The sequence below is a fragment of the Melospiza melodia genome, chromosome 3 (genome assembly GCF_035770615.1).
Source record: "Melospiza melodia melodia isolate bMelMel2 chromosome 3, bMelMel2.pri, whole genome shotgun sequence".
NCBI lineage: Eukaryota > Metazoa > Chordata > Aves > Passeriformes > Passerellidae > Melospiza > Melospiza melodia.
In genome coordinates, this window is record NC_086196.1 from 2,272,139 (window position 1) to 2,282,735 (window position 10,597).

Here is a 10,597-nt window from a genome sequence, read left to right on the forward strand (position 1 = left end):
AGTGGAGCGTTTTTACAGGGCAGCTAAAGGCTAGTGACTAGCATGAGTTTGGATGTGACATATCACACCTCAAGCAAGGCAGTGGAGAGGACCCTCAAGCTGTGAAATGTGCTTCAGGGTGGCTTGACTCACACATGGACCAGGTGACTCTCAGCCCACAACCTCTCCTCCTAGAGTACACAGGAGTCTCTTCAAAACTTCTGGGGAGCCTGAGATCTGAGCTCATACTTTAAAAACCTTCTGGGCAGGTTTTTGTTTGATTTCTTTTCTCTTTTTTTCTTGAACATGAAATAATCCTCCTCTTCTGCTCAAACTCACACTGGAAAGGACCAGGAAAGTACTGAGGTGGGAATTCTCTCTGGATGCCTTAGGAGCTTAGAGGCCACAAAGGGTACTTTTAGCACACCTTGGCCAAGGTTAAATTTCAAATGGGCTTTCCCTTGCTGAGACCTACTTTGCCATGGCCTCACAATTATTTATACATCAGGACTCACATTTTCCAGTGTGGCTGTGCACAGCCATTTTTACACACCTAATTAAGCCCAGAAACGCATGTTTAGCGTTCTAATGATGACAGAACCACCCAATAATGTTTAGCACTTATGTACATATGAAATGGTGCATGCAACATCAAAGCTGTGTACACACATTAAATAATTCATCCTTATAATAACTGCTGGGGGCAGGGGGGAGAGGCATTAGCTACAAAGCTCAGCCCCCTTGTTGCAGCAAGTCATTGGCAGAGTCAGGGTTAAGCACCGAGAGGATCTGGTGCTGAGCTTTATGCTTCATCTATTAGCTCTCACTTCTCCCCTGCTCATATGTTATTTGGAAGATTTCCTACTCTAAGACATTCTCCAGTGGGAAGCAGCTATGAGTCCGTATGAGCAGAATATTCCCTAAAAATAAACCAGCGATCCCCAGGTTGGAGCGGCTGGTGCTGTCGAGGGGATACACAGATATAAGCGGTGTTGCCTGAGCTGCTCATGACACAAACACCCACGAGTGCGTTGTGACGCCGGGAGGCCACGCACCCACACGCTCCAGTGGTGGGCAGGAGCATCCGGGTGTCACAGCGCTGGGAGCGCGGTGCAGAGGAGGGCTGGGTGCTGGGAGATGGAGAAAAGCCCAAAACAAGATGAGTGTGGCGGCTGTGTCAGTGGCTTTGTGCTCTGCTGTGCTCATGACCAAAGAGTACAGCCCTACCTTGGTCACCCTCCTACTCACTGTCGTGATCAAATTCACTCAGCTATTGCCAGAAATTACATAAAAAAATGACCCTAAAATCCCTTCCAAAACATGAGGGGTTTGAGATTAGTGGGTGCACCCTTCCCCCTCCCTCAGCATTTAACCAAAGTGAGCGAAAGAAGCGCCACAGGAAAATTGAATTTCTCTGCAGACATCCTGTAGCTTTACGATCAGGATGCATCCTCTTGCAGGATATTATTTGCACGGTTCAGCTGTGTGTCACACGTGTTGGCTTTTGTTTGTCTCTTCCCGTGAGCGGTGAGGTGTACAACACCTCTGAAAAAGCCCATCTGCAGAAGGCAGCTTTCCGAGGCTGCTAGAGACGGCAGCCAATGCTCTGGGAAGGAGCCAGCTCAGATGCAATAATAATGTGATGTTTCACCGGCTGAGGGCTATTCTGCTGACAATTGGCAGGTATATGGCTCTACACGTTGTGCATTCCTGACAGACACGGTGATTTTTCCAAGAAGCCTTTGGACTTCAAATATTATAAATGTTTTTTTTGTCTTATTTTAATCTAGGTTGCCATTTGGTGTAGTTATCTTTGTGCTCAATGCAAGTTTACTTGCGAAGTTTATATTGCTGTTTTGGGATGATAGCACTGAGTCCACAAATTCTTTTAAAAGCTACTTCAACTTCAAAGAAAACACCCCCAAAATCCTGTACATATTCCATAGCTTTGTACAGCTCATGAGAGGCACTGGAGAGACCTAAATAATAGGGACCATTTTCTATCTAGATGTGTTTGGACATTCCTTTATAGAGCATGTGGAAATATATTTCATTTTCAAACAGATACACCCTCCTCCTGTAACATGAGTCAATAGGAGAAAGCCCACACAGTTGTTTTGGTTACTTAGGAACTTCCATGCCTGATTAATCAGTTTCTCTCCTCTGCTTCGAGGAACCTAATTGAACTTGTCATTTTATTCCTCTGAAATGTACTCGAAGATTCAAAAAATTCTGGCATTTCTAATATTTATTTTCCACACTTCAGTTGCCAAATGTACCTCCCTCGGGGATATTACAGATTGGCTTCCATAGCAGCTGAGATGATCCTGTACATTTTCTGGCCTTTGCCTATGGGGAATGGAGCCTCTTCTGCTCTTTTGGTGCAGTTTGGCAGAAATTGAGCCCATTCCTATACCAAGGTGCTTTCTGTACCAGCAGTGCATCTCCTTCTCTTGCTCCCACAATATCTTTTCCCTCCAGCATCTTCCAATTACAGTATTCCTTCCATTACCATTAAATTTAATATAATCCATCAAATAGTCCCACAGGGGATATCTTTCACTTTGGATTTATCTGCTAATAGACACATGGTAGCAGATGATCTCTCTTCTCGCCTTTTTTTCTGTGAGATTATTAATTACTAACGCAATTTTATCGCAGAAACCTGGCAGTCTCCAAACATAGTCTCATATCTTCCTGTTTCATTTGAATTTCACCACTGTAAATTACTACCTCACAGTCCTGGTTTCTATAGGTGTCATTGCATTCCAGCATAATTCTTAAAAAAAATAGAAATAAATTATGTTATTGGTGTGTTCCTTCATCCTTGGCTCCCCATTCATTGTTTGATCTATTCTCTTTGGTGCATTTATACACTCATTTTTCACCAGTTTATAAATGTTGCAGTTGGAGACTTGGATCAAATTCTCAGCTATAGGCACAGGGCTCCCATCTAGATGAATAGCTTCTTGGGTTTAAGGCCAGAAAGAAACATTAAAGCGTCTGTTCTTATTTCCTGTATATCACAGGCCATTACATCTCACACAATTACCCGTGTATTGAGCAGCCTAATAGCGTCTTTGGCTAAAGTACATCTTCTAAAAAGGCATCCAGCCATGATTTGAAACTCTCCAGAGATAGGAATCCATAGCTTCCCTTGAGGATTTGTTCCAGTGGTTAATTAACCCCACTCTTAAAAATATATGGCTTATTTCCCATTTTAATTTGCCTGGCTTCAGCTTCCAGTCACTGGTTTTTTGCTATACACGTTGCTGCTGGTTCAAGAGGCTTATAGTAGTTGGTAATTCCAGGATAGTTACCTTTCAGTCTTCTCTTTGATAAACCCACAAATGTTATATGCTAGGTATCTATAGAAAAATGGATTCTCAAGGCATTAAATAATTTCTATGGCATTTTTGGAAAGTTTTTCAAATTTTTCTCACAAGAAATAACATTCATATGTCTGGTCATGATCTGCAGGAGGAAACCCTGCTGTCTTCTCCTTAGTCCAGGAGCCATCAAGACATGGTCATGCATAAACATACACTTGGGGCCAGTTCTGGGAGGTGAGTCTCATCCTTCCCAGGACAAGGAGGCTCTGGACAGTAACACAATCTTTATCCAGATGCATATTCTCCCTCCTGCCCTCCCAGCCCATCACGAGACTGGAAAGAAGGGCCACGCTGCTTTGTGGTCCCTTGGCTGAGGTGGCAGGCCTCTATTACGGAGAACCTCTTTTGGTTTTTTGTATTTCATTTTTCTCCACCAAGAAGTGGCAACGTCTCTGCAAATAATGGTAGTTCCAAAGAAGCTTTTGAGTGGCCATTCCCCACTGGTGCTTGGACAAGGCAGAAGCAGCTACTGAGCAAGTGCACTGATGTACCTAGCCTGTCCAGGCCTAATGTTTATTTTTATTGATGATAAGTTGCTGTGAGTGTCTCTTAATGTCTCTTCTAGATAATGAAAGCTTTGCTTCAAAAATCAAGCAGCAAATAGCTTTAAGGAAGTTTTATGACCAAACTGGGAAGTGCTGTTGGTTTTGCAGCTTGTGGACCCCAAGGAGAAGCGAGAGCTTGAAGCACTTTGCATCAAGTTCAGGTTGCCTCAGTTCCATCTGTGTTTAATTAAATCCTGGCCAGCCAGTGATACCCATCATCGTGCCTGCTGCAGAGCACAATGCAGCTGCTGCAAGAGGTGAGACCTGCCTGCAGCCTAAAACAAAGGGTAGGTGACTGAGGCAGCTGTCCCTTGTCCATCTATTCAGCCCAGGACCAGGGTGCCACCTCAGAGCTCTTATTTAGGTGCATATAAGCCTTTATGCTCCACAATGGAGGTATTAATGGTGATTGCTAAAGATTTTAAGTGCCTTTAGAAATTAGACGCTGTCAAAGCATGCTGAATTAATGAGGCTTAGGATGGCTGGCATATGGTGGGGTTTAGGTCTGCTTGTGGCTCATGGCAGCACAGGACAAGGAAAGCATCATGCTGAGTTGCCTGTGCAGGGATGCACAGCCCCAGCCCTGTGCCTGAACCTGCTGTGCAGGGTTTCGTGGCATCATCTTCTAGCATGCACGCAGGGATAGTGACTGGCCAGTGCTCTTTCACCTGCGCCAGCCAGCACTGAGAAAGTGCTTTGACTCTGCTCTTTCAGCTTCATTAGCAGGCTCCATGTATGCATCCCCAGCCAGGAAATCAAAGGCAGTAAATAAATTCAGATTTTCAAAACAAAGATCCTGTGAGGAGCACTGGAAAAGGCTTTCTGCAGGCTCTTGAAGACAGTAGGGAAGGAAAAGGAGATGCTTAGTGCTGTGCAAGACTCTGATCTGAGGCTGATGACAAGCCATCAGCCTCAAGGTTTGTTTTTAATCTTGTAGCCACACTACAGGGGTTGATATTCCAGTTCCATGACCAACTCTTCCCTAGATCCCTGAGCTCAAGGATATATTAGAAATGCCTGTGCTAAGTGATACTCCTTAGATATTGCTCTTCTGCAGACGTCGTAGCCACGCTGTAAGAGTCTCCCCTTGGGTGTGTGGAGGGGGGAAGATGAGGCAGGGAAGAAGCTTTTTTTGATGTTGAAATACTTTGTTTCTCAGGGAGGGGGGATAGCTATTTATTTATTTTTGATGGAGCCAGGACAAACCATTTGTTTGATGGATTAGGCAGTTTTAATATGTCAGGTTGCCTAGGGTACAGGCCAGGCAGGTTAGCTGAAGCAATTGTCTCTATACAAATGGAAAGAATAATGTCCTGAAAAGGCAGCATTAAGGGTTCTGCTCTCTCATCTGCAGACTATTCCACAATACTTACCCTTTAAATCCCAGTCGAGCCTCTTAAGGAGACCTGAGTTAGCAGTGAGAAGTAAAGGCTTTTGTGGCTTTTTAGCTGCAGACTAAATACTGCTTTAATAATGCAATGCTGCGTTTTTTCCCCCATAGGAATTATTTGATAAAGGCTGGTAGTTTTGGTGAGGTTCTTTGGTTTACCTTTTTAGTTTGTTTGCTTTGTTTTGTTTTGGTTTTTGTTGGGATTTGTTTTGGTGCAAATACCTCAAGCCTCTATTATCATGAGTTGTCAGGTGCAGCCAATATGAGTAAAACCAGACCATTAGCTCAGTGACTTGCAAAAGGAGAATATTATGAGTCTAATCCTCCTTGGCCAGAAAGCTTACACATTCCTGGCAATGTCTGGCTCAGTTTAGGTGAGGGTGGCTCACAGGTACACAAGGTACATGTCAGTGTGAGGATAGGCACACTGCCAGGGATGATGATGACTACCACCTTCCCATGTGAGTCTGTGCCCAAGGAAAATGTGGGGTGCTTTGCCCTCCTCTGAAAGGACATGGTTGCAATTCCTTTTGGGTGGTAAACACATCCACAGTTCAGCAGTGTGGCTGACTCATGCATTTTTTGCCTCTATTGCTCTGCTTGTGAATGTGGAAGAGCTCTTCCAATTTACAGCAGCTACCCCTCCTGATTTATTTACCAACTCAGCCTTTAGAGAAGATTGATTTTTTGATACAGAACTAGGCAGTTTCTCCTTTTTTTAACAATACAGGCCTGTGTAATCAAAGTTGACTTTTTTTTTAAAGAGTGAACATTTCCCCAAGTGCTCATGTCATTGATAGGGATTCAATTAAATTTGAGAAATGAAAAGGCACCAAGTGTTCATGCTGCTGAAAAGGTTGTGGTGTTTGTCATGCCTGAGAGCTGCAGATGCACCTGAAATGTAGCTTGCTTCCACAGCTACCCTCCAATTGGCCAGCAAAGCATCTCACAACTGAAGCAGTGATGAGAAGCTTCAGTTCCCAGTAACTTACAGCTTTGATTCCCCATAGGGAATGCTTGGCACAGCAGGAACCAGGTTTGATGGGGCTGTTGAGTTGCCTGTGTGACAAATTCTGCTCCAGTTTCCAGCTCTGAAACCCAGGTCATGTAGTCAGGACATGATCTGGCAGGTATAGTATGCCCAAAAGAGAATATTTATTTTTTTTTTAGCTAGATCAGTTCAGCTGGATCTGACTCACCAGGCAGGCATGCAAGCACTTGTGTTGGCACTGTGGAGGTGGCAGCACAGAGAGAAGGAACAAACTGCCAGAGGGCATGGGACCACAGAAAATGTACATCAGCCCATGTTCTCATGCCTTGCCATTGTTCACTTTTTTTGGAAAAATACTTTCCTATTCATTCCCACCTCCACACTGCTCTCTAGAAGGCAAGTGACATATTCCTTTTTGAGATTGCAGTCTACACTTTCCTGGTCAGCAGAAGGGTTTAGGCCTCAGCAGGGGCCAGCTGATGCAGCAGCTAAGATTAGATCTCAAATAACTATTTAAAAACCTTGTGTAATCAGCAAGAAAGGGCAAAGAGCTAAAGCATGAGCATAGAGCAGCACTGCATTTGAATACTCCCTGTCCTTCCTTACAACAGCCAGTAGCTTCATCATGTCTGCAACAATAAAACAAAGCATTTGCAGGGTCCGGTGTTATTTTGAATGAGTTTTAAAAGAAACAAAATTATGGACTTCAAATGAGGGCTAAATGTTTTGGATGAGAGAACCCAACATTTCTCAGTTTATATATCTGTTTAGGAGGTCAGCTGTTGGTTCCTGTATTTTCCTTTCTAGCACCAGATGCAACCACTTGCATTGGCATTGAGAAAACTCAGCCTTTAACTAAGCTAAAGTAGATCCTCAGCTTTCCCAGGGGAAAATGAGATGAATTGTTTACCTGCATATATCATTTGCATGGAAAAGTATTTGGGCTAAATGACTAATTTATTGGTGGACACTATGGCCTTCTTTGAGTCTTTAATGACACTGCTGCTAAGCTAGTCTTCCTGCAATCTATCTGTTAAGAGCAGTAGATGTGTAGTTTTTTTATTGTATACACACATCCACATTTCAGTCAGCTTCAGGATCCTGAGGGAGGAACTCCAAAGGTGAAAGTGGAAGCTTTTCTTAAACACCAACTTTCAGTCTAAGGTCCAACTTTGAGGTGAGACACAGTTCACACTCAGCACAGGCAGGAAGCAGCCGGGTCCCTTTCCAGGTGCCTTTAGGGGCACTAATCCTGGGGTACAACAATTTCCACTGGGCTCCCTGCCAAGGAACCCAGCAACTGCTGCCACCGAGGGAGTAAAGCAGGAGCTGAATATGGAGCTTTCCTCCCCCTGCAACAGTGCCCTCTCAGCATCTCCCCGGCTGTAAGGGGCTGCAGCCCAGAAGGCTTTGCTCTTTTTTAATCAACTCCTAGGCCAGCTATGAAGCAGCAAATCCTCTCTCTCTGCCTCCTTGTCCAGATCAGCGTTTTGCATTCCCTGGGTGCCCTGAACATGCTGCAGCAGGCAGCTCAGCAACACCAGTGGCCACATGCAGAGAGATTGTCTCTCCTTCTGCCAGAGCTATCAGGTTTTGCAAGTGCCATAGTAAGAATAAATAAAACCCCTCAAATAAATGGGAAAAGATAAGGAGGCAGATAGCTGTAATTTTCATGACTGATAGTATTACTCAATTTAGACATTAACAATCTAGCTAAAGCTTTAAACCTTGGGTTTAGTGAGCATGCCTGTTACTAATTTTGCCTACTCAGACTGCATTGGTAGCAGGTAGGTGTATAATTTTAAAATGACTTTGAATTATATTGCAAGTTAAGCACTGCAGAGACAATGATTATAATTTTTTTCCTCCAGGCAGCTGATGAAAGGCCTTACAGTATTTATTACTACCCTTCTGAAGGTTTGGGAGGAGTGTTTACTGGATGGATCCATAGCCTGTTTAACTTCCCTTATTCCTCTATTAAAATGATACCCCCTAATCCTTGTTCCACAACTAAGGAATGGCACACAGCAGATCCCCATCTCTGGTTCATTACACTGCAAAGTCTTCAATCCTTTCTCTTCAGAGTTTCAGCCAGAGAAGATTATTCTTCACCCCTCTTGATGTGGTTTCAAGGAATGGCACACAGCAGATCCCCATGTCTGGTTCATTACACTGCAAAGTCTTCAATCCTTTCTCTTCAGAGTTTCGGCCAGAGAAGATTATTCTTCACCCCTCTGGATGTGGTTTCTGCAGTCAGCCAGGTGACAGCAGCCCCCTTTCTGCGCGGGGAAGTCCCCAGAGACCCTCGCAGCATCACACACACACCAGCTCCACGAACGGCCTGGCACAGACAAGGACCAAGGAGTTTCCAGCTCCCTTTCCTTATCCCTCTCTTCAGCTAGACGCAAAGTGGAGCATCCCTGTCGTGCTGAGCCCTGGAAGGACTTACAATGAATTCCGTGCGGGAAAAGAAGAAATGATTCACGTAACAATGTTAGGACTCGATCCGTCCAGATACAGCTTCAAATGGCAGGAGAGGATTCCCTTTCATGGAAACAGTGGTTGTGACATTGCTTCCCATAATAATATTAATAAATATTATTAATATCACAAAAATAAAACAAAAAATAGGTAGAGATGCTACTTTATTTTGGGGAAAGATTTTGAATGTGTGTGGCCTTTTTCACCATGCATACACAGGTGAGAAGGAAAGGAAGCAGCATCAAAACAGCACCAGTGCAAGCAGCCAGGAAGCAACTCTGTCAGCATTACTGAGAGCAGCTTCATTCATGATGTTCCCCACCTCATCTGCACACATATAGATAAATAAATTTCTTCACTCACATGACAAGTCCATTGAACTCCTGCCAGACTTTACGATTCTGCATTGACCCACCAAAATTCAAAATAGATTTTCTTGGTGGTAAAAACCCCCAATGAATATAGAGGCTGTTATTTATCCTGTCCCATCTTTGTTTTAATGTCAGTGAAAATGCAAATATACTGCAGTATAAAATTGCACTTTCCAAATGCACACTGATAGTTAAAAAACCTGGGATAAGATATAGTTTCTGCTGAAGTCAATAAAAATTCGGAGAGACTTTATTGAGACAGGATTCAATACTTTAAAATGCTTTAGCATTAAAGTGAGTGCTGCTCTAAATACGAAAGATGATTTATTGGAAAGCAATAGCAGGACATGTCATACCTTGTCATTAAGATTACCTTGGGTTCATTATCACTTTTTCTCCTAACTGAACTTCAAAGATCAGTATTAGATGGCTGCTCATATTAAAGGAGTTCTGTTAAAGGCAATTGTGCTTCATATTTTGTACTGCTATTCAAAGAAAATCCTTTATATCAATTACCTCAAAACACCAATGGACAAAAACAGAATGGAGGGAGACACATATTATAAACTGTCAGATACACTCCCTACTCTGTGCTTTCTTAAACACAGGAAAAATTATTTTTTCTCTTCTATTATAAACTGTTCCCTAATTTTCCAACAAGCCAAAGCTGTACTTTCATTGAAGACAAAACATTTAAAAAACCCAACCCAATAAACCCAACAAGCTGAAGATGTTTTATTGATGCGTGTGCATGATGACATTGTGACTTCTTAAAACAGCTGTCAGAAAAGCAGAAACAATAAGAGATGTGAAGGGCTGAAACGATGACAGCACATTTGCCCGCATGCTTTCTGAGCTGGTATAATGTGGGAAAGCAGTTGCTTGCAAAGTTGTCATTATTTCCTCTTGTGTTGTTCAGAAGAGACTTGTAAATACAGCCAGATGTTACTGTCAAGAGGAGCTGTTGGTTTGTGGCAGCATAAGCCTTGTTTTCCAATGACCATGGAAATACAGAGGGAATTGTCTCCTGGCTGCTTTCAAAGTGACAGCTTTTAGAAGTATTCAGATTTAATTTAAATGTAGTATGCTGTTAAAGATCAAATCAAGAGCTAATCTTTTATTTCTAGTTGCTTTTGCTTTGCCAAGACTTTCTCAATTCACCACTGACCCAATTTTTAAAAATAAAATTATTGTGACACAACCATGATCCCAAGCCTTGGCAGTGTGCAGTTCATGTTTGGGCTTGATGATCCTAGAGGTCTTTTCCAACCTAAATGATTCCTGATTCTGTGACATGCTCACTTTATCCCCTAAGGATGATTTCAAACCACAGATGTGAAGAAGGAAAATTGCCCAAGTAACGTGAATCTGAGATTAAGTCATATGGAAAACTGATCCTCTGAAATAGGCAGGGACCTTTCTACAGCATTTAGTGGGCTTTTTCAACC